This window comes from Nothobranchius furzeri, unplaced genomic scaffold (assembly GCF_043380555.1).
Source record: "Nothobranchius furzeri strain GRZ-AD unplaced genomic scaffold, NfurGRZ-RIMD1 Scf022, whole genome shotgun sequence".
Lineage (NCBI taxonomy): Eukaryota > Metazoa > Chordata > Actinopteri > Cyprinodontiformes > Nothobranchiidae > Nothobranchius > Nothobranchius furzeri.
In genome coordinates, this window is record NW_027223039.1 from 1,070,005 (window position 1) to 1,083,722 (window position 13,718).

Sequence of the window (13,718 nt, forward strand, 5' to 3'; positions counted from 1 at the left end):
GCTGGAGGCTTCTGTTCCTCCACCCCGCCATCAGCAGCTGGAGGCTGGCTGCTGGAGGCTGGCTGCTGCTCCTCCACCCCGCCATCACCAGCTGGAGGCTGGCTGCAGCTCCTGCACCCCGCCATCAGCTGCTGGAGGCTGCCTGCAGCTCCTGCACCCCGCCATCAGCTGTTGGAGGCTGGCTGCTGCTCCTGCACCCCGCCATCAGCTGCTGGAGGCTGGCTGCTGCTCCTCCACCCCACCATGACCTGCTGGAGGCTGGCTGCAGCTCCTCCAGCTCGCCATCAGCTGCTGGAGGCTGCCTGCAGCTCCTGCACCCCGCCATCAGCTGCTGGAGGCTGCCTGCAGATCCTGCACCCCGCCATCAGCTGCTGGAGGCTGGCTGCAGCTCCTCCACCCCGCCATCAGCTGCTGGAGGCTGGCTTCTGCTCCTCCACCCTGCCACCAGCTGCTGGAGGCTGGCTGCTGCTCCTGCACCCCGCCATCAGCTGCTGGAGGCTTCCGTTCCTCCACCCCGCCATCAGCAGCTGGAGGCTGGCTGCTGGAGGCTGGCTGCTGCTCCTCCACCCCGCCATCACCAGCTGGAGGCTTGCTGCAGCTCCTGCACCCCGCCATCAGCTGCTGGAGGCTGCCTGGAGCTCCTGCACCCCGCCATCAGCTGCTGGAGGCTTCTGTTCCTCCACCCCGCCATCAGCAGCCGGAGGCTGGCTGCTGGAGGCTGGCTGCTGCTCCTCCACCCCGCCATCACCAGCTGGAGGCTGCCTGCAGCTCCTGCACCCCGCCTTCAGCTGCTGGAGGCTGCCTGCAGCTCCTGCACCCCGCCATCAGCTGCTGGAGGCTGGCTGCAGCTCCTCCACCCCGCCATCAGCTGCTGGAGGCTGGCTTCTGCTCCTCCACCCCGCCACCAGCTGCTGGAGGCTGGCTGCTGCTCCGGTACCCCGCCATCAGCTGCTGGAGGCTTCTGTTCCTCCACCCCGCCATCAGCAGCTGGAGGCTGGCTGCTGGACGCTGGCTGCTGGACGCTGGCTGCTGCTCCTCCACCCCGCCATCACCAGCTGGAGGCTGGCTGCAGCTCCTGCACCCCGCCATCAGCTGCTGGAGGCTGCCTGGAGCTCCTGCATCCCGCCATCAGCTGCTGGAGGCTTCTGTTCCTCCACCCCGCCATCAGCTGCTGGAGGCTTCTGTTCCTCCACCCCGCCATCAGCTGCTGGAGGCTGGCTGCTGCTCCTGCACCCCGCCATCAGCTGCTGGAGGCTGGCTGCTGCTCCTCCACCCCACCATGACCTGCTGGAGGCTGGCTGCAGCTCCTCCAGCTCGCCATCAGCTGCTGGAGGCTGCCTGCAGCTCCTGCACCCCGCCATCAGCTGCTGGAGGCTGCCTGCAGCTCCTGCACCCCGCCATCAACTGCTGGAGGCTGGCTGCAGCTCCTCCACCCCGCCATCAGCTGCTGGAGGCTGGCTTCTGCTCCTCCACCCCGCCACCAGCTGCTGGAGGCTGCCTGCAGCTCCTGCACCCCGCCATCAGCTGCTGGAGGCTGCCTGCAGCTCCTGGCCCGCCATCAGCTGCTGGAGGCTGGCTGCAGCTCCTCCAACCCGCCATCAGCTGCTGGAGGCTGGCTTCTGCTCCTCCACCCCGCCATCAGCTGCTGGAGGCTGGCTGCCTCTCCTGCACCCCGCCATGAGCTGCTGGAGGCTTCTGTTCCTCCACCCCGCCATCAGCAGCTGGAGGCTGGCTGCTGGAGGCTGGCTGCAGCTCCTGCACCCCGCCATCAGCTGCTGGAGGCTGCCTGGAGCTCCTGCACCCCGCCATCAGCTGCTGGAGGCTTCTGTTCCTCCACTCCGCCATCAGCAGCTGGAGGCTGGCTGCTGGAGGCTGGCTGCTGCTCCTCCACCCCGCCATCACCAGCTGGAGGCTGGCTGCAGCTCCTGCACCCCGCCATCAGCTGCTGGAGGCTGCCTGGAGCTCCTGCACCCCGCCATCAGCTGCTGGAGGCTTCTGTTCCTCCACCCCGCCATCAGCAGCTGGAGGCTGGCTGCTGGAGGCTGGCTGCTGCTCTTCCACCCCGCCATCACCAGCTGGAGGCTAGATGCAGCTCCTGCACCCCGCCATCAGCTGCTGGAGGCTGCCTGCGGCTCCTGCACCCCGCCATGAGCTGCTGGAGGCTGGCTGCTGCTCCTGCACCCCGCCATCAGCTGCTGGAGGCTGACTGCTGCTCCTCCACCCCACCATGACCTGCTGGAGGCTGGCTGCAGCTCCTTCACCCCGCCATCAGCTGCTGGAGGCTTCCTGCAGCTCCTCCACCCCGCCATCAGCTGCTGGAGGCTGGCTTCTGCTCCTGCACCCCGCCATCAGCTGCTGGAGGCTGGCTGCAGCTCCTCCACCCCGCCACCAGCTGCTGGAGGCTGCCTGCAGCTCCTGCACCCCGCCATCAGCTGCTGGAGGCCGGCTGCAGCTCCTCCACCCCGCCACCAGCTGCTGGAGGCTGCCTGCAGCTCCTCCACCCCGCCATCAGCTGCTGGAGGCTGCCTGCAGCTCCTGCACCCCGCCATCATCTGCTGGAGGCTGGCTGCAGCTCCTCCACCCTGCCATCAGCTGCTGGAGGCTTCTGTTCCTCCACCCCGCCATCGGCAGCTGGAGGCTGGCTGCTGGAGGCTGGCTGCTGCTCCTCCACCCCGCCATCACCAGCTGGAGGCTGGCTGCAACTCCTGCACCCCACCATCAGCTGCTGGAGGCTGACTGGAGCTCCTGCACCCCGCCATCAGCTGCTGGAGGCTTCTGTTCCTCCACCCCGCCATCAGCAGCTGGAGGCTGGCTGCAGCTCCTGCACCCCGCATTCAGCTGCTGGAGGCTGCCTGCAGCTCCTGCACCCCGCCATCAGCTGCTGGAGGCTGGCTGCTGGAGGCTGGCTGCTGCTCCTCCACCCCGCCATCACCAGCTGGAGGCTCGCTGCAGCTCCTGCACCCCGCCATCAGCTGCTGGAGGCTGCCTGCAGCTCCTGCACCCCGCCATCAGCTGCTGGAGGCTGGTTGCTGCTCCTGCACCCCGCCATCAGCTGCTGGAGGCTGGCTGCTGCTCCTCCACCCCACCATGACCTGCTGGAGGCTGGCTGCAGCTCCTCCACCCCGCCATCAGCTGCTGGAGGCTGCCTGCAGCTCCTGCACCCCGCCATCAGCTGCTGGTGGCTGCCTGCAGCTCCTGCACCCCGCCATCAGCTGCTGGAGGCTGGTGCAGTTCCTCCACCCCGCCATCAGCTGCTGGAGGCTGGCTTCTGCTCCTCCACCCCGCCACCAGCTGCTGGAGGCTGGCTGCTGCTCCTGCACCCCGCCATCAGCTGCTGGAGGCTTCTGTTCCTCCACCCCGCCATCAGCATCTGGAGGCTGGCTGCTGGAGGCTGGCTGCTGCTCCTCCACCCCGCCATCACCAGCTGGAGGCTGGCTGCAGCTCCTGCACCCCGCCATCAGCTGCTGGAGGCTGCCTGGAGCTCCTGCAACCCGCCATCAGCTGCTGGAGGCTTCTGTTCCTCCACCCCGCCATCAGCAGCTGGAGGCTGGCTGCTGGAGGCTGGCTGCTGCTCCTCCACCCCGCCATCACCAGCTGGAGGCTGGCTGCAGCTCCTGCACCCCGCCATCAGCTGCTGGAGGCTGCCTGCAGCTCCTGCACCCCGCCATCAGCTGCTGGAGGCTGGCTGCTGCTCCTGCACCCCGCCATCAGCTGCTGGAGGCTGGCTGCTGCTCCTCCACCCCACCATGACCTGCTGGAGGCTGGCTGCAGCTCCTCCACCCCGCCATCAGCTGCTGGAGGCTGCCTGCAGCTCCTGCACCCCGCCATCAGCTGCTGGAGGCTGCCTGCAGCTCCTGCACCCCGCCATCAGCTGCTGGAGACTGGCTGCAGCTCCTCCACCCCGGCATCCGCTGCTGGAGGCTGGCTTCTGCTCCTCCACCCCGCCACCAGCTGCTGGAGGCTGGCTGCTGCTCCTGCACCCCACCATCAGCTGCTGGAGGCTGACTGGAGCTCCTGCACCCCGCCATCAGCTGCTGGAGGCTTCTGTTCCTCCACCCCGCCATCAGCAGCTGGAGGCTGGCTGCTGCTCCTGCACCCCGCCATCAGCTGCTGGAGGCTTCTGTTCCTCCACCCCGCCATCAGCAGCTTGAGGCTGGCTGCTGGAGGCTGGCTGCTGCTCCTCCACCCCGCCATCACCAGCTGGAGGCTGGCTGCAGCTCCTGCACCCCGCCATCAGCTGCTGGAGGCTGCCTGGAGCTCCTGCACCCCGCCATCAGCTGCTGGAGGCTGCCTGCGGCTCCTGCACCCCGCCATGAGCTGCTGGAGGCTGGCTGCTGCTCCTGCACCCCGCCATCAGCTGCTGGAGGCTGACTGCTGCTCCTCCACCCCACCATGACCTGCTGGAGGCTGGCTGCAGCTCCTTCACCCCGCCATCAGCTGCTGGAGGCTTCCTGCAGCTCCTCCACCCCGCCATCAGCTGCTGGAGGCTGGCTTCTGCTCCTGCACCCCGCCATCAGCTGCTGGAGGCTGGCTGCAGCTCCTCCACCCCGCCACCAGCTGCTGGAGGCTGCCTGCAGCTCCTGCACCCCGCCATCAGCTGCTGGAGGCCGGCTGAAGCTCCTCCACCCCGCCACCAGCTGCTGGAGGCTGCCTGCAGCTCCTCCACCCCGCCATCAGCTGCTGGAGGCTGCCTGCAGCTCCTGCACCCCGCCATCATCTGCTGGAGGCTGGCTGCAGCTCCTCCACCCTGCCATCAGCTGCTGGAGGCTTCTGTTCCTCCACCCCGCCATCGGCAGCTGGAGGCTGGCTGCTGGAGGCTGGCTGCTGCTCCTCCACCCCGCCATCACCAGCTGGAGGCTGGCTGCAACTCCTGCACCCCACCATCAGCTGCTGGAGGCTGACTGGAGCTCCTGCACCCCGCCATCAGCTGCTGGAGGCTTCTGTTCCTCCACCCCGCCATCAGCAGCTGGAGGCTGGCTGCAGCTCCTGCACCCCGCATTCAGCTGCTGGAGGCTGCCTGCAGCTCCTGCACCCCGCCATCAGCTGCTAGAGGCTGGCTGCTGGAGGCTGGCTGCTGCTCCTCCACCCCGCCATCACCAGCTGGAGGCTGGCTGCAGCTCCTGCACCCCGCCATCAGCTGCTGGAGGCTGCCTGCAGCTCCTGCACCCCGCCATCAGCTGCTGGAGGCTGGTTGCTGCTCCTGCACCCCGCCATCAGCTGCTGGAGGCTGGCTGCTGCTCCTCCACCCCACCATGACCTGCTGGAGGCTGGCTGCAGCTCCTCCACCCCGCCATCAGCTGCTGGAGGCTTCCTGCAGCTCCTGCACCCCGCCATCAGCTGCTGGTGGCTGCCTGCAGCTCCTGCACCCCGCCATCAGCTGCTGGAGGCTGGTGCAGTTCCTCCACCCCGCCATCAGCTGCTGGAGGCTGGCTTCTGCTCCTCCACCCCGCCACCAGCTGCTGGAGGCTGGCTGCTGCTCCTGCACCCCGCCATCAGCTGCTGGAGGCTTCTGTTCCTCCACCCCGCCATCAGCATCTGGAGGCTGGCTGCTGGAGGCTGGCTGCTGCTCCTCCACCCCGCCATCACCAGCTGGAGGCTGGCTGCAGCTCCTGCACCCCGCCATCAGCTGCTGGAGGCTGCCTGGAGCTCCTGCAACCCGCCATCAGCTGCTGGAGGCTTCTGTTCCTCCACCCCGCCATCAGCAGCTGGAGGCTGGCTGCTGGAGGCTGGCTGCTGCTCCTCCACCCCGCCATCACCAGCTGGAGGCTGGCTGCAGCTCCTGCACCCCGCCATCAGCTGCTGGAGGCTGCCTGCAGCTCCTGCACCCCGCCATCAGCTGCTGGAGGCTGGCTGCTGCTCCTGCACCCCGCCATCAGCTGCTGGAGGCTGGCTGCTGCTCCTCCACCCCACCATGACCTGCTGGAGGCTGGCTGCAGCTCCTCCACCCCGCCATCAGCTGCTGGAGGCTGCCTGCAGCTCCTGCACCCCGCCATCAGCTGCTGGAGACTGGCTGCAGCTCCTCCACCCCGGCATCCGCTGCTGGAGGCTGGCTTCTGCTCCTCCACCCCGCCACCAGCTGCTGGAGGCTGGCTGCTGCTCCTGCACCCCGCCATCAGCTGCTGGAGGCTGCCTGGAGCTCCTGCAACCCGCCATCAGCTGCTGGAGGCTTCTGTTCCTCCACCCCGCCATCAGCAGCTGGAGGCTGGCTGCTGGAGGCTGGCTGCTGCTCCTCCACCCCGCCATCACCAGCTGGAGGCTGGCTGCAGCTCCTGCACCCCGCCATCAGCTGCTGGAGGCTGCCTGCAGCTCCTGCACCCCGCCATCAGCTGCTGGAGGCTGGCTGCTGCTCCTGCACCCCGCCATCAGCTGCTGGAGGCTGGCTGTTGCTCCTCCACCCCACCATGACCTGCTGGAGGCTGGCTGCAGCTCCTCCACCCCGCCATCAGCTGCTGGAGGCTGCCTGCAGCTCCTGCACCCCGCCATCAGCTGCTGGAGACTGGCTGCAGCTCCTCCACCCCGGCATCCGCTGCTGGAGGCTGGCTTCTGCTCCTCCACCCCGCCACCAGCTGCTGGAGGCTGGCTGCTGCTCCTGCACCCCGCCATCAGCTGCTGGAGGCTTCTGTTCCTCCACCCCGCCATCAGCAGCTGGAGGCTGGCTGCTGGAGGCTGGCTGCTGCTCCTCCACCCCGCCATCACCAGCTGGAGGCTGGCTGCAGCTCCTGCACCCCGCCATCAGCTGCTGGAGGCTGCCTGGAGCTCCTGCACCCCGCCATCAGCTGCTGGAGGCTTCTGTTCCTCCACCCCGCCATCAGCAGCTGGAGGCTGGCTACTGCTCCTCCACCCCGCCATCACCAGCTGGAGGCTGCCTGCAGATCCTGCACCCCGCCATCAGCTGCTGGAGGCTACCTGCAGCTCCTCCACCCCGCCAGTAGCTGCTGGAGGCTGGCTTCTGCTCCTCCACCCCGCCACCAGCTGCTGGAGGCTGCCTGGAGCTCCTGCACTCCACCATCAGCTGCTGGAGGCTTCTGTTCCTCCACCCCGCCATCAGCAGCTGGAGGCTGGCTGCTGGAGGCTGGATGCTGCTCCTCCACCCCGCCATCACCAGCTGGAGGCTGGTTGCAGCTCCTGCACCCCGCCATCAGCTGCTGGAGGCTGCCTGCAGCTCCTGCACCCCGCCATCAGCTGCTGGAGGCTGGCTGCTGCTCCTGCACCCCGCCATCAGCTGCTGGAGGCTGGCTGCTGCTCCTCCACCCCACCATGACCTGCTGGAGGCTGTCTGCAGCTCCTCCACCCCGCCATCAGCTGCTGGAGGCTGCCTGCAGCTCCTGCACCCCGCCATCAGCTGCTGGAGGCTGCCTGCAGCTCCTGCACCCCGCCATCAGCTGCTGGAGGCTGGCTGCAGCTCCTCCACCCCGCCATCAGCTGCTGGAGGCTGCCTGGAGCTCCTGCACCCCGCCATCAGCTTCTGGAGGCTTCTGTTCCTCCACCCCGCCATCAGCAGCTGGAGGCTGGCTGCTGGAGGCTGGCTGCTGCTCCTCCACCCCGCCATCACCAGCTGGAGGCTGGCTGCAGCTCCTGCACCCCGCCATCAGCTGCTGGAGGCTGGCTGCAGCTCCTGCACCCCGCCATCAGCTGCTGGAGGCTGGCTGCTGCTCCTGCACCCCGCCATCAGCTGCTGGAGTCTGGCTGCTGCTCCTCAACCCCACCATGACCTGCTGGAGGCTGGCTGCAGCTCCTCCACCCCGCCATCAGCTGCTGGAGGCTGCCTGCAGCTCCTGCAACCAGCCATCAGCTGCTGGAGGCTGCCTGCAGCTCCTGCACCCCGCCATCAGCTGCTGGAGGCTGGCTGCAGCTCCTCCACCCCGCCATCAGCTGCTGGAGGCTGGCTTCTGCTCCTCCACCCCGCCACCAGCTGCTGGATGCTGGCTGCTGCTCCTGCACCCCGCCATCAGCTGCTGGAGGCTTCTGTTCCTCCACCCCGCCATCAGCAGCTGGAGGCTGGCTGCTGGAGGCTGGCTGCAGCTCCTGCACCCCGCCATCAGCTGCTGGAGTCTGCCTGGAGCTCCCTCACCCCGCCATCAGCTGCTGGAGGATTCTGTTCCTCCACCCCGCCATCAGCAGCTGGAGGCTGGCTGCTGTTCCTCCACCCCGCCATCACCAGCTGGAGGCTGGCTGCAGCTCCTGCACCCCGCCATCAGCTGCTGGAGGCTGCCTGCAGCTCCTGCACTCCGCCATCAGCTGCTGGAGGCTGGCTGCTGCTCCTGCACGCCCGCCATCAGCTGCTGGAGGCTGGCTGCTGCTCCTCCACCCCACCATGACCTGCTGGAGGCTGGCTGCAGCTCCTCCACACCGCCATCAGCTGCTGGAGGCTGCCTGCAGCTCCTGCACCCCGCCATAAGCTGCTGGAGGCTTCTCTTCCTCCACGCCGCCATCAGCAGCTGGAGGCTGGCTGCTGCTCCTACACCCCGCCATCACCAACTGGAGGCTGGCTGCAGCTCCTGTACCCAGCCATCAGCTGCTGGAGGCTGCCTGCAGCTCCTGCACCCCGCCATCAGCTGCTGGAGGCTGGCTGCTGCTCCTCCACCCCACCATGACCTGCTGGAGGCTGGCTGCAGCTCCTCCAACCCGCCATCAGCTGCTGGAGGCTGCCTGCAGCTCCTGCACCCCGCCATCAGCTGCTGGAGGCTGCCTGCAGCTCCTGCACCCCGCCATCAGCTGCTGGAGGCTGGCTGCAGCTCCTGCACCCCGCCATCAGCTGCTGGAGGCTTCTGTTCCTCCACCCCGCCATCAGCAGCTGGAGGCTGGCTGCTGGAGGCTGGCTGCTGCTCCTCCACCCCGCCATCACCAGCTGGAGGCTGGCTGCAGCTCCTGCACCCCGCCATCAGCTGCTGGAGGCTGCCTGGAGCTCCTGCACCCCGCCATCAGCTGCTGGAGGCTTCTCTTCCTCTACCCCGCCATCAGCAGCTGGAGGCTGGCCGCTGGAGGCTGGCTGCTGCTCCTGCACCCCGCCATCAGCTGCTGGAGGCTGCCTGCAGCTCCTGCACCCCGCCATCAGCTGCTGGAGGCTGGCTGCAGCTCCTGCACCCCGCCATCAGCTGCTGGAGGCTGCCTGCAGCTCCTGCACCCCGCCATCAGCTGCTGGAGGCTGGCTGCTGCTCCTGCACCCCGCCATCAGCTGCTGGAGGCTGGCTGCTGCTCCTCCACCCCACCATGACCTGCTGGAGGCTAGCTGCAGCTCCTCCACCCCGCCATCCGCTGCTGGAGGCTGGCTTCTGCTCCTCCACCCCGCCACCAGCTGCTGGAGGCTGGCTGCTGCTCCTGCACCCCGCCATCAGCTGCTGGAGGCTGGCTGCAGCTCCTCCACCTCGCCATCCGCTGCTGGAGGCTGGCTTCTGCTCCTCCACCCCGCCACCAGCTGCTGGAGGCTGGCTGCTGCTCCTGCACCCCGCCATCAGCTGCTGGAGGCTTCTGTTCCTCCACCCCGCCATCAGCAGCTTGAGGCTGGCTGCTGGAGGCTGGCTGCTGCTCCTCCACCCCGCCATCACCAGCTGGAGGCTGGCTGCAGCTCCTGCACCCCGCCATCAGCTGCTGGAGGCTGCCTGGAGCTCCTGCACCCCGCCATCAGCTGCTGGAGGCTTCTGTTCCTCCACCCCGCCATCAGCAGCTGGAGGCTGGCTGCTGGAGGCTAGCTGCTGCTCTTCCACCCCGCCATCACCAGCTGGAGGCTAGCTGCAGCTCCTGCACCCCGCCATCAGCTGCTGGAGGCTGCCTGCGGCTCCTGCACCCCGCCATGAGCTGCTGGAGGCTGGCTGCTGCTCCTGCACCCCGCCATCAGCTGCTGGAGGCTGACTGCTGCTCCTCCACCCCACCATGACCTGCTGGAGGCTGGCTGCAGCTCCTTCACCCCGCCATCAGCTGCTGGAGGCTTCCTGCAGCTCCTCCACCCCGCCATCAGCTGCTGGAGGCTGGCTTCTGCTCCTGCACCCCGCCATCAGCTGCTGGAGGCTGGCTGCAGCTCCTCCACCCCGCCATCACCAGCTGCTGGAGGCTGCCTGCAGCTCCTGCACCCCGCCATCAGCTGCTGGAGGCCGGCTGCAGCTCCTCCACCCCGCCACCAGCTGCTGGAGGCTGCCTGCAGCTCCTCCACCCCGCCATCAGCTGCTGGAGGCTGCCTGCAGCTCCTGCACCCCGCCATCATCTGCTGGAGGCTGGCTGCAGCTCCTCCACCCTGCCATCAGCTGCTGGAGGCTTCTGTTCCTCCACCCCGCCATCGGCAGCTGGAGGCTGGCTGCTGGAGGCTGGCTGCTGCTCCTCCACCCCGCCATCACCAGCTGGAGGCTGGCTGCAACTCCTGCACCCCACCATCAGCTGCTGGAGGCTGACTGGAGCTCCTGCACCCCGCCATCAGCTGCTGGAGGCTTCTGTTCCTCCACCCCGCCATCAGCAGCTGGAGGCTGGCTGCAGCTCCTGCACCCCGCATTCAGCTGCTGGAGGCTGCCTGCAGCTCCTGCACCCCGCCATCAGCTGCTGGAGGCTGGCTGCTGGAGGCTGGCTGCTGCTCCTCCACCCCGCCATCACCAGCTGGAGGCTGGCTGCAGCTCCTGCACCCCGCCATCAGCTGCTGGAGGCTGCCTGCAGCTCCTGCACCCCGCCATCAGCTGCTGGAGGCTGGTTGCTGCTCCTGCACCCCGCCATCAGCTGCTGGAGGCTGGCTGCTGCTCCTCCACCCCACCATGACCTGCTGGAGGCTGGCTGCAGCTCCTCCACCCCGCCATCAGCTGCTGGAGGCTGCCTGCAGCTCCTGCACCCCGCCATCAGCTGCTGGTGGCTGCCTGCAGCTCCTGCACCCCGCCATCAGCTGCTGGAGGCTGGTGCAGTTCCTCCACCCCGCCATCAGCTGCTGGAGGCTGGCTTCTGCTCCTCCACCCCGCCACCAGCTGCTGGAGGCTGGCTGCTGCTCCTGCACCCCGCCATCAGCTGCTGGAGGCTTCTGTTCCTCCACCCCGCCATCAGCATCTGGAGGCTGGCTGCTGGAGGCTGGCTGCTGCTCCTCCACCCCGCCATCACCAGCTGGAGGCTGGCTGCAGCTCCTGCACCCCGCCATCAGCTGCTGGAGGCTGCCTGGAGCTCCTGCAACCCGCCATCAGCTGCTGGAGGCTTCTGTTCCTCCACCCCGCCATCAGCAGCTGGAGGCTGGCTGCTGGAGGCTGGCTGCTGCTCCTCCACCCCGCCATCACCAGCTGGAGGCTGGCTGCAGCTCCTGCACCCCGCCATCAGCTGCTGGAGGCTGCCTGCAGCTCCTGCACCCCGCCATCAGCTGCTGGAGGCTGGCTGCTGCTCCTGCACCCCGCCATCAGCTGCTGGAGGCTGGCTGCTGCTCCTCCACCCCACCATGACCTGCTGGAGGCTGGCTGCAGCTCCTCCACCCCGCCATCAGCTGCTGGAGGCTGCCTGCAGCTCCTGCACCCCGCCATCAGCTGCTGGAGGCTGCCTGCAGCTCCTGCACCCCGCCATCAGCTGCTGGAGACTGGCTGCAGCTCCTCCACCCCGGCATCCGCTGCTGGAGGCTGGCTTCTGCTCCTCCACCCCGCCACCAGCTGCTGGAGGCTGGCTGCTGCTCCTGCAACCCACCATCAGCTGCTGGAGGCTGACTGGAGCTCCTGCACCCCGCCATCAGCTGCTGGAGGCTTCTGTTCCTCCACCCCGCCATCAGCAGCTGGAGGCTGGCTGCTGCTCCTGCACCCCGCCATCAGCTGCTGGAGGCTTCTGTTCCTCCACCCCGCCATCAGCAGCTTGAGGCTGGCTGCTGGAGGCTGGCTGCTGCTCCTCCACCCCGCCATCACCAGCTGGAGGCTGGCTGCAGCTCCTGCACCCCGCCATCAGCTGCTGGAGGCTGCCTGGAGCTCCTGCACCCCGCCATCAGCTGCTGGAGGCTTCTGTTCCTCCACCCCGCCATCAGCAGCTGGAGGCTGGCTGCTGGAGGCTGGCTGCTGCTCTTCCACCCCGCCATCACCAGCTGGAGGCTAGCTGCAGCTCCTGCACCCCGCCATGAGCTGCTGGAGGCTGGCTGCTGCTCCTGCACCCCGCCATCAGCTGCTGGAGGCTGACTGCTGCTCCTCCACCCCACCATGACCTGCTGGAGGCTGGCTGCAGCTCCTTCACCCCGCCATCAGCTGCTGGAGGCTTCCTGCAGCTCCTCCACCCCGCCATCAGCTGCTGGAGGCTGGCTTCTGCTCCTGCACCCCGCCATCAGCTGCTGGAGGCTGGCTGCAGCTCCTCCACCCCGCCACCAGCAGCTGGAGGCTGCCTGCAGCTCCTGCACCCCGCCATCAGCTGCTGGAGGCCGGCTGCAGCTCCTCCACCCCGCCACCAGCTGCTGGAGGCTGCCTGCAGCTCCTCCACCCCGCCATCAGCTGCTGGAGGCTGCCTGCAGCTCCTGCACCCCGCCATCATCTGCTGGAGGCTGGCTGCAGCTCCTCCACCCTGCCATCAGCTGCTGGAGGCTTCTGTTCCTCCACCCCGCCATCGGCAGCTGGAGGCTGGCTGCTGGAGGCTGGCTGCTGCTCCTCCACCCCGCCATCACCAGCTGGAGGCTGGCTGCAACTCCTGCACCCCACCATCAGCTGCTGGAGGCTGACTGGAGCTCCTGCACCCCGCCATCAGCTGCTGGAGGCTTCTGTTCCTCCACCCCGCCATCAGCAGCTGGAGGCTGGCTGCAGCTCCTGCACCCCGCATTCAGCTGCTGGAGGCTGCCTGCAGCTCCTGCACCCCGCCATCAGCTGCTGGAGGCTGGCTGCTGGAGGCTGGCTGCTGCTCCTCCACCCCGCCATCACCAGCTGGAGGCTGGCTGCAGCTCCTGCACCCCGCCATCAGCTGCTGGAGGCTGCCTGCAGCTCCTGCACCCCGCCATCAGCTGCTGGAGGCTGGTTGCTGCTCCTGCACCCCGCCATCAGCTGCTGGAGGCTGGCTGCTGCTCCTCCACCCCACCATGACCTGCTGGAGGCTGGCTGCAGCTCCTCCACCCCGCCATCAGCTGCTGGAGGCTGCCTGCAGCTCCTGCACCCCGCCATCAGCTGCTGGTGGCTGCCTGCAGCTCCTGCACCCCGCCATCAGCTGCTGGAGGCTGGTGCAGTTCCTCCACCCCGCCATCAGCTGCTGGAGGCTGGCTTCTGCTCCTCCACCCCGCCACCAGCTGCTGGAGGCTGGCTGCTGCTCCTGCACCCCGCCATCAGCTGCTGGAGGCTTCTGTTCCTCCACCCCGCCATCAGCATCTGGAGGCTGGCTGCTGGAGGCTGGCTGCTGCTCCTCCACCCCGCCATCACCAGCTGGAGGCTGGCTGCAGCTCCTGCACCCCGCCATCAGCTGCTGGAGGCTGCCTGGAGCTCCTGCAACCCGCCATCAGCTGCTGGAGGCTTCTGTTCCTCCACCCCGCCATCAGCAGCTGGAGGCTGGCTGCTGGAGGCTGGCTGCTGCTCCTCCACCCCGCCATCACCAGCTGGAGGCTGGCTGCAGCTCCTGCACCCCGCCATCAGCTGCTGGAGGCTGCCTGCAGCTCCTGCACCCCGCCATCAGCTGCTGGAGGCTGGCTGCTGCTCCTGCACCCCGCCATCAGCTGCTGGAGGCTGGCTGCTGCTCCTCCACCCCACCATGACCTGCTGGAGACTGGCTGCAGCTCCTCCACCCCGCCATCAGCTGCTGGAGGCTGCCTGCAGCTCCTG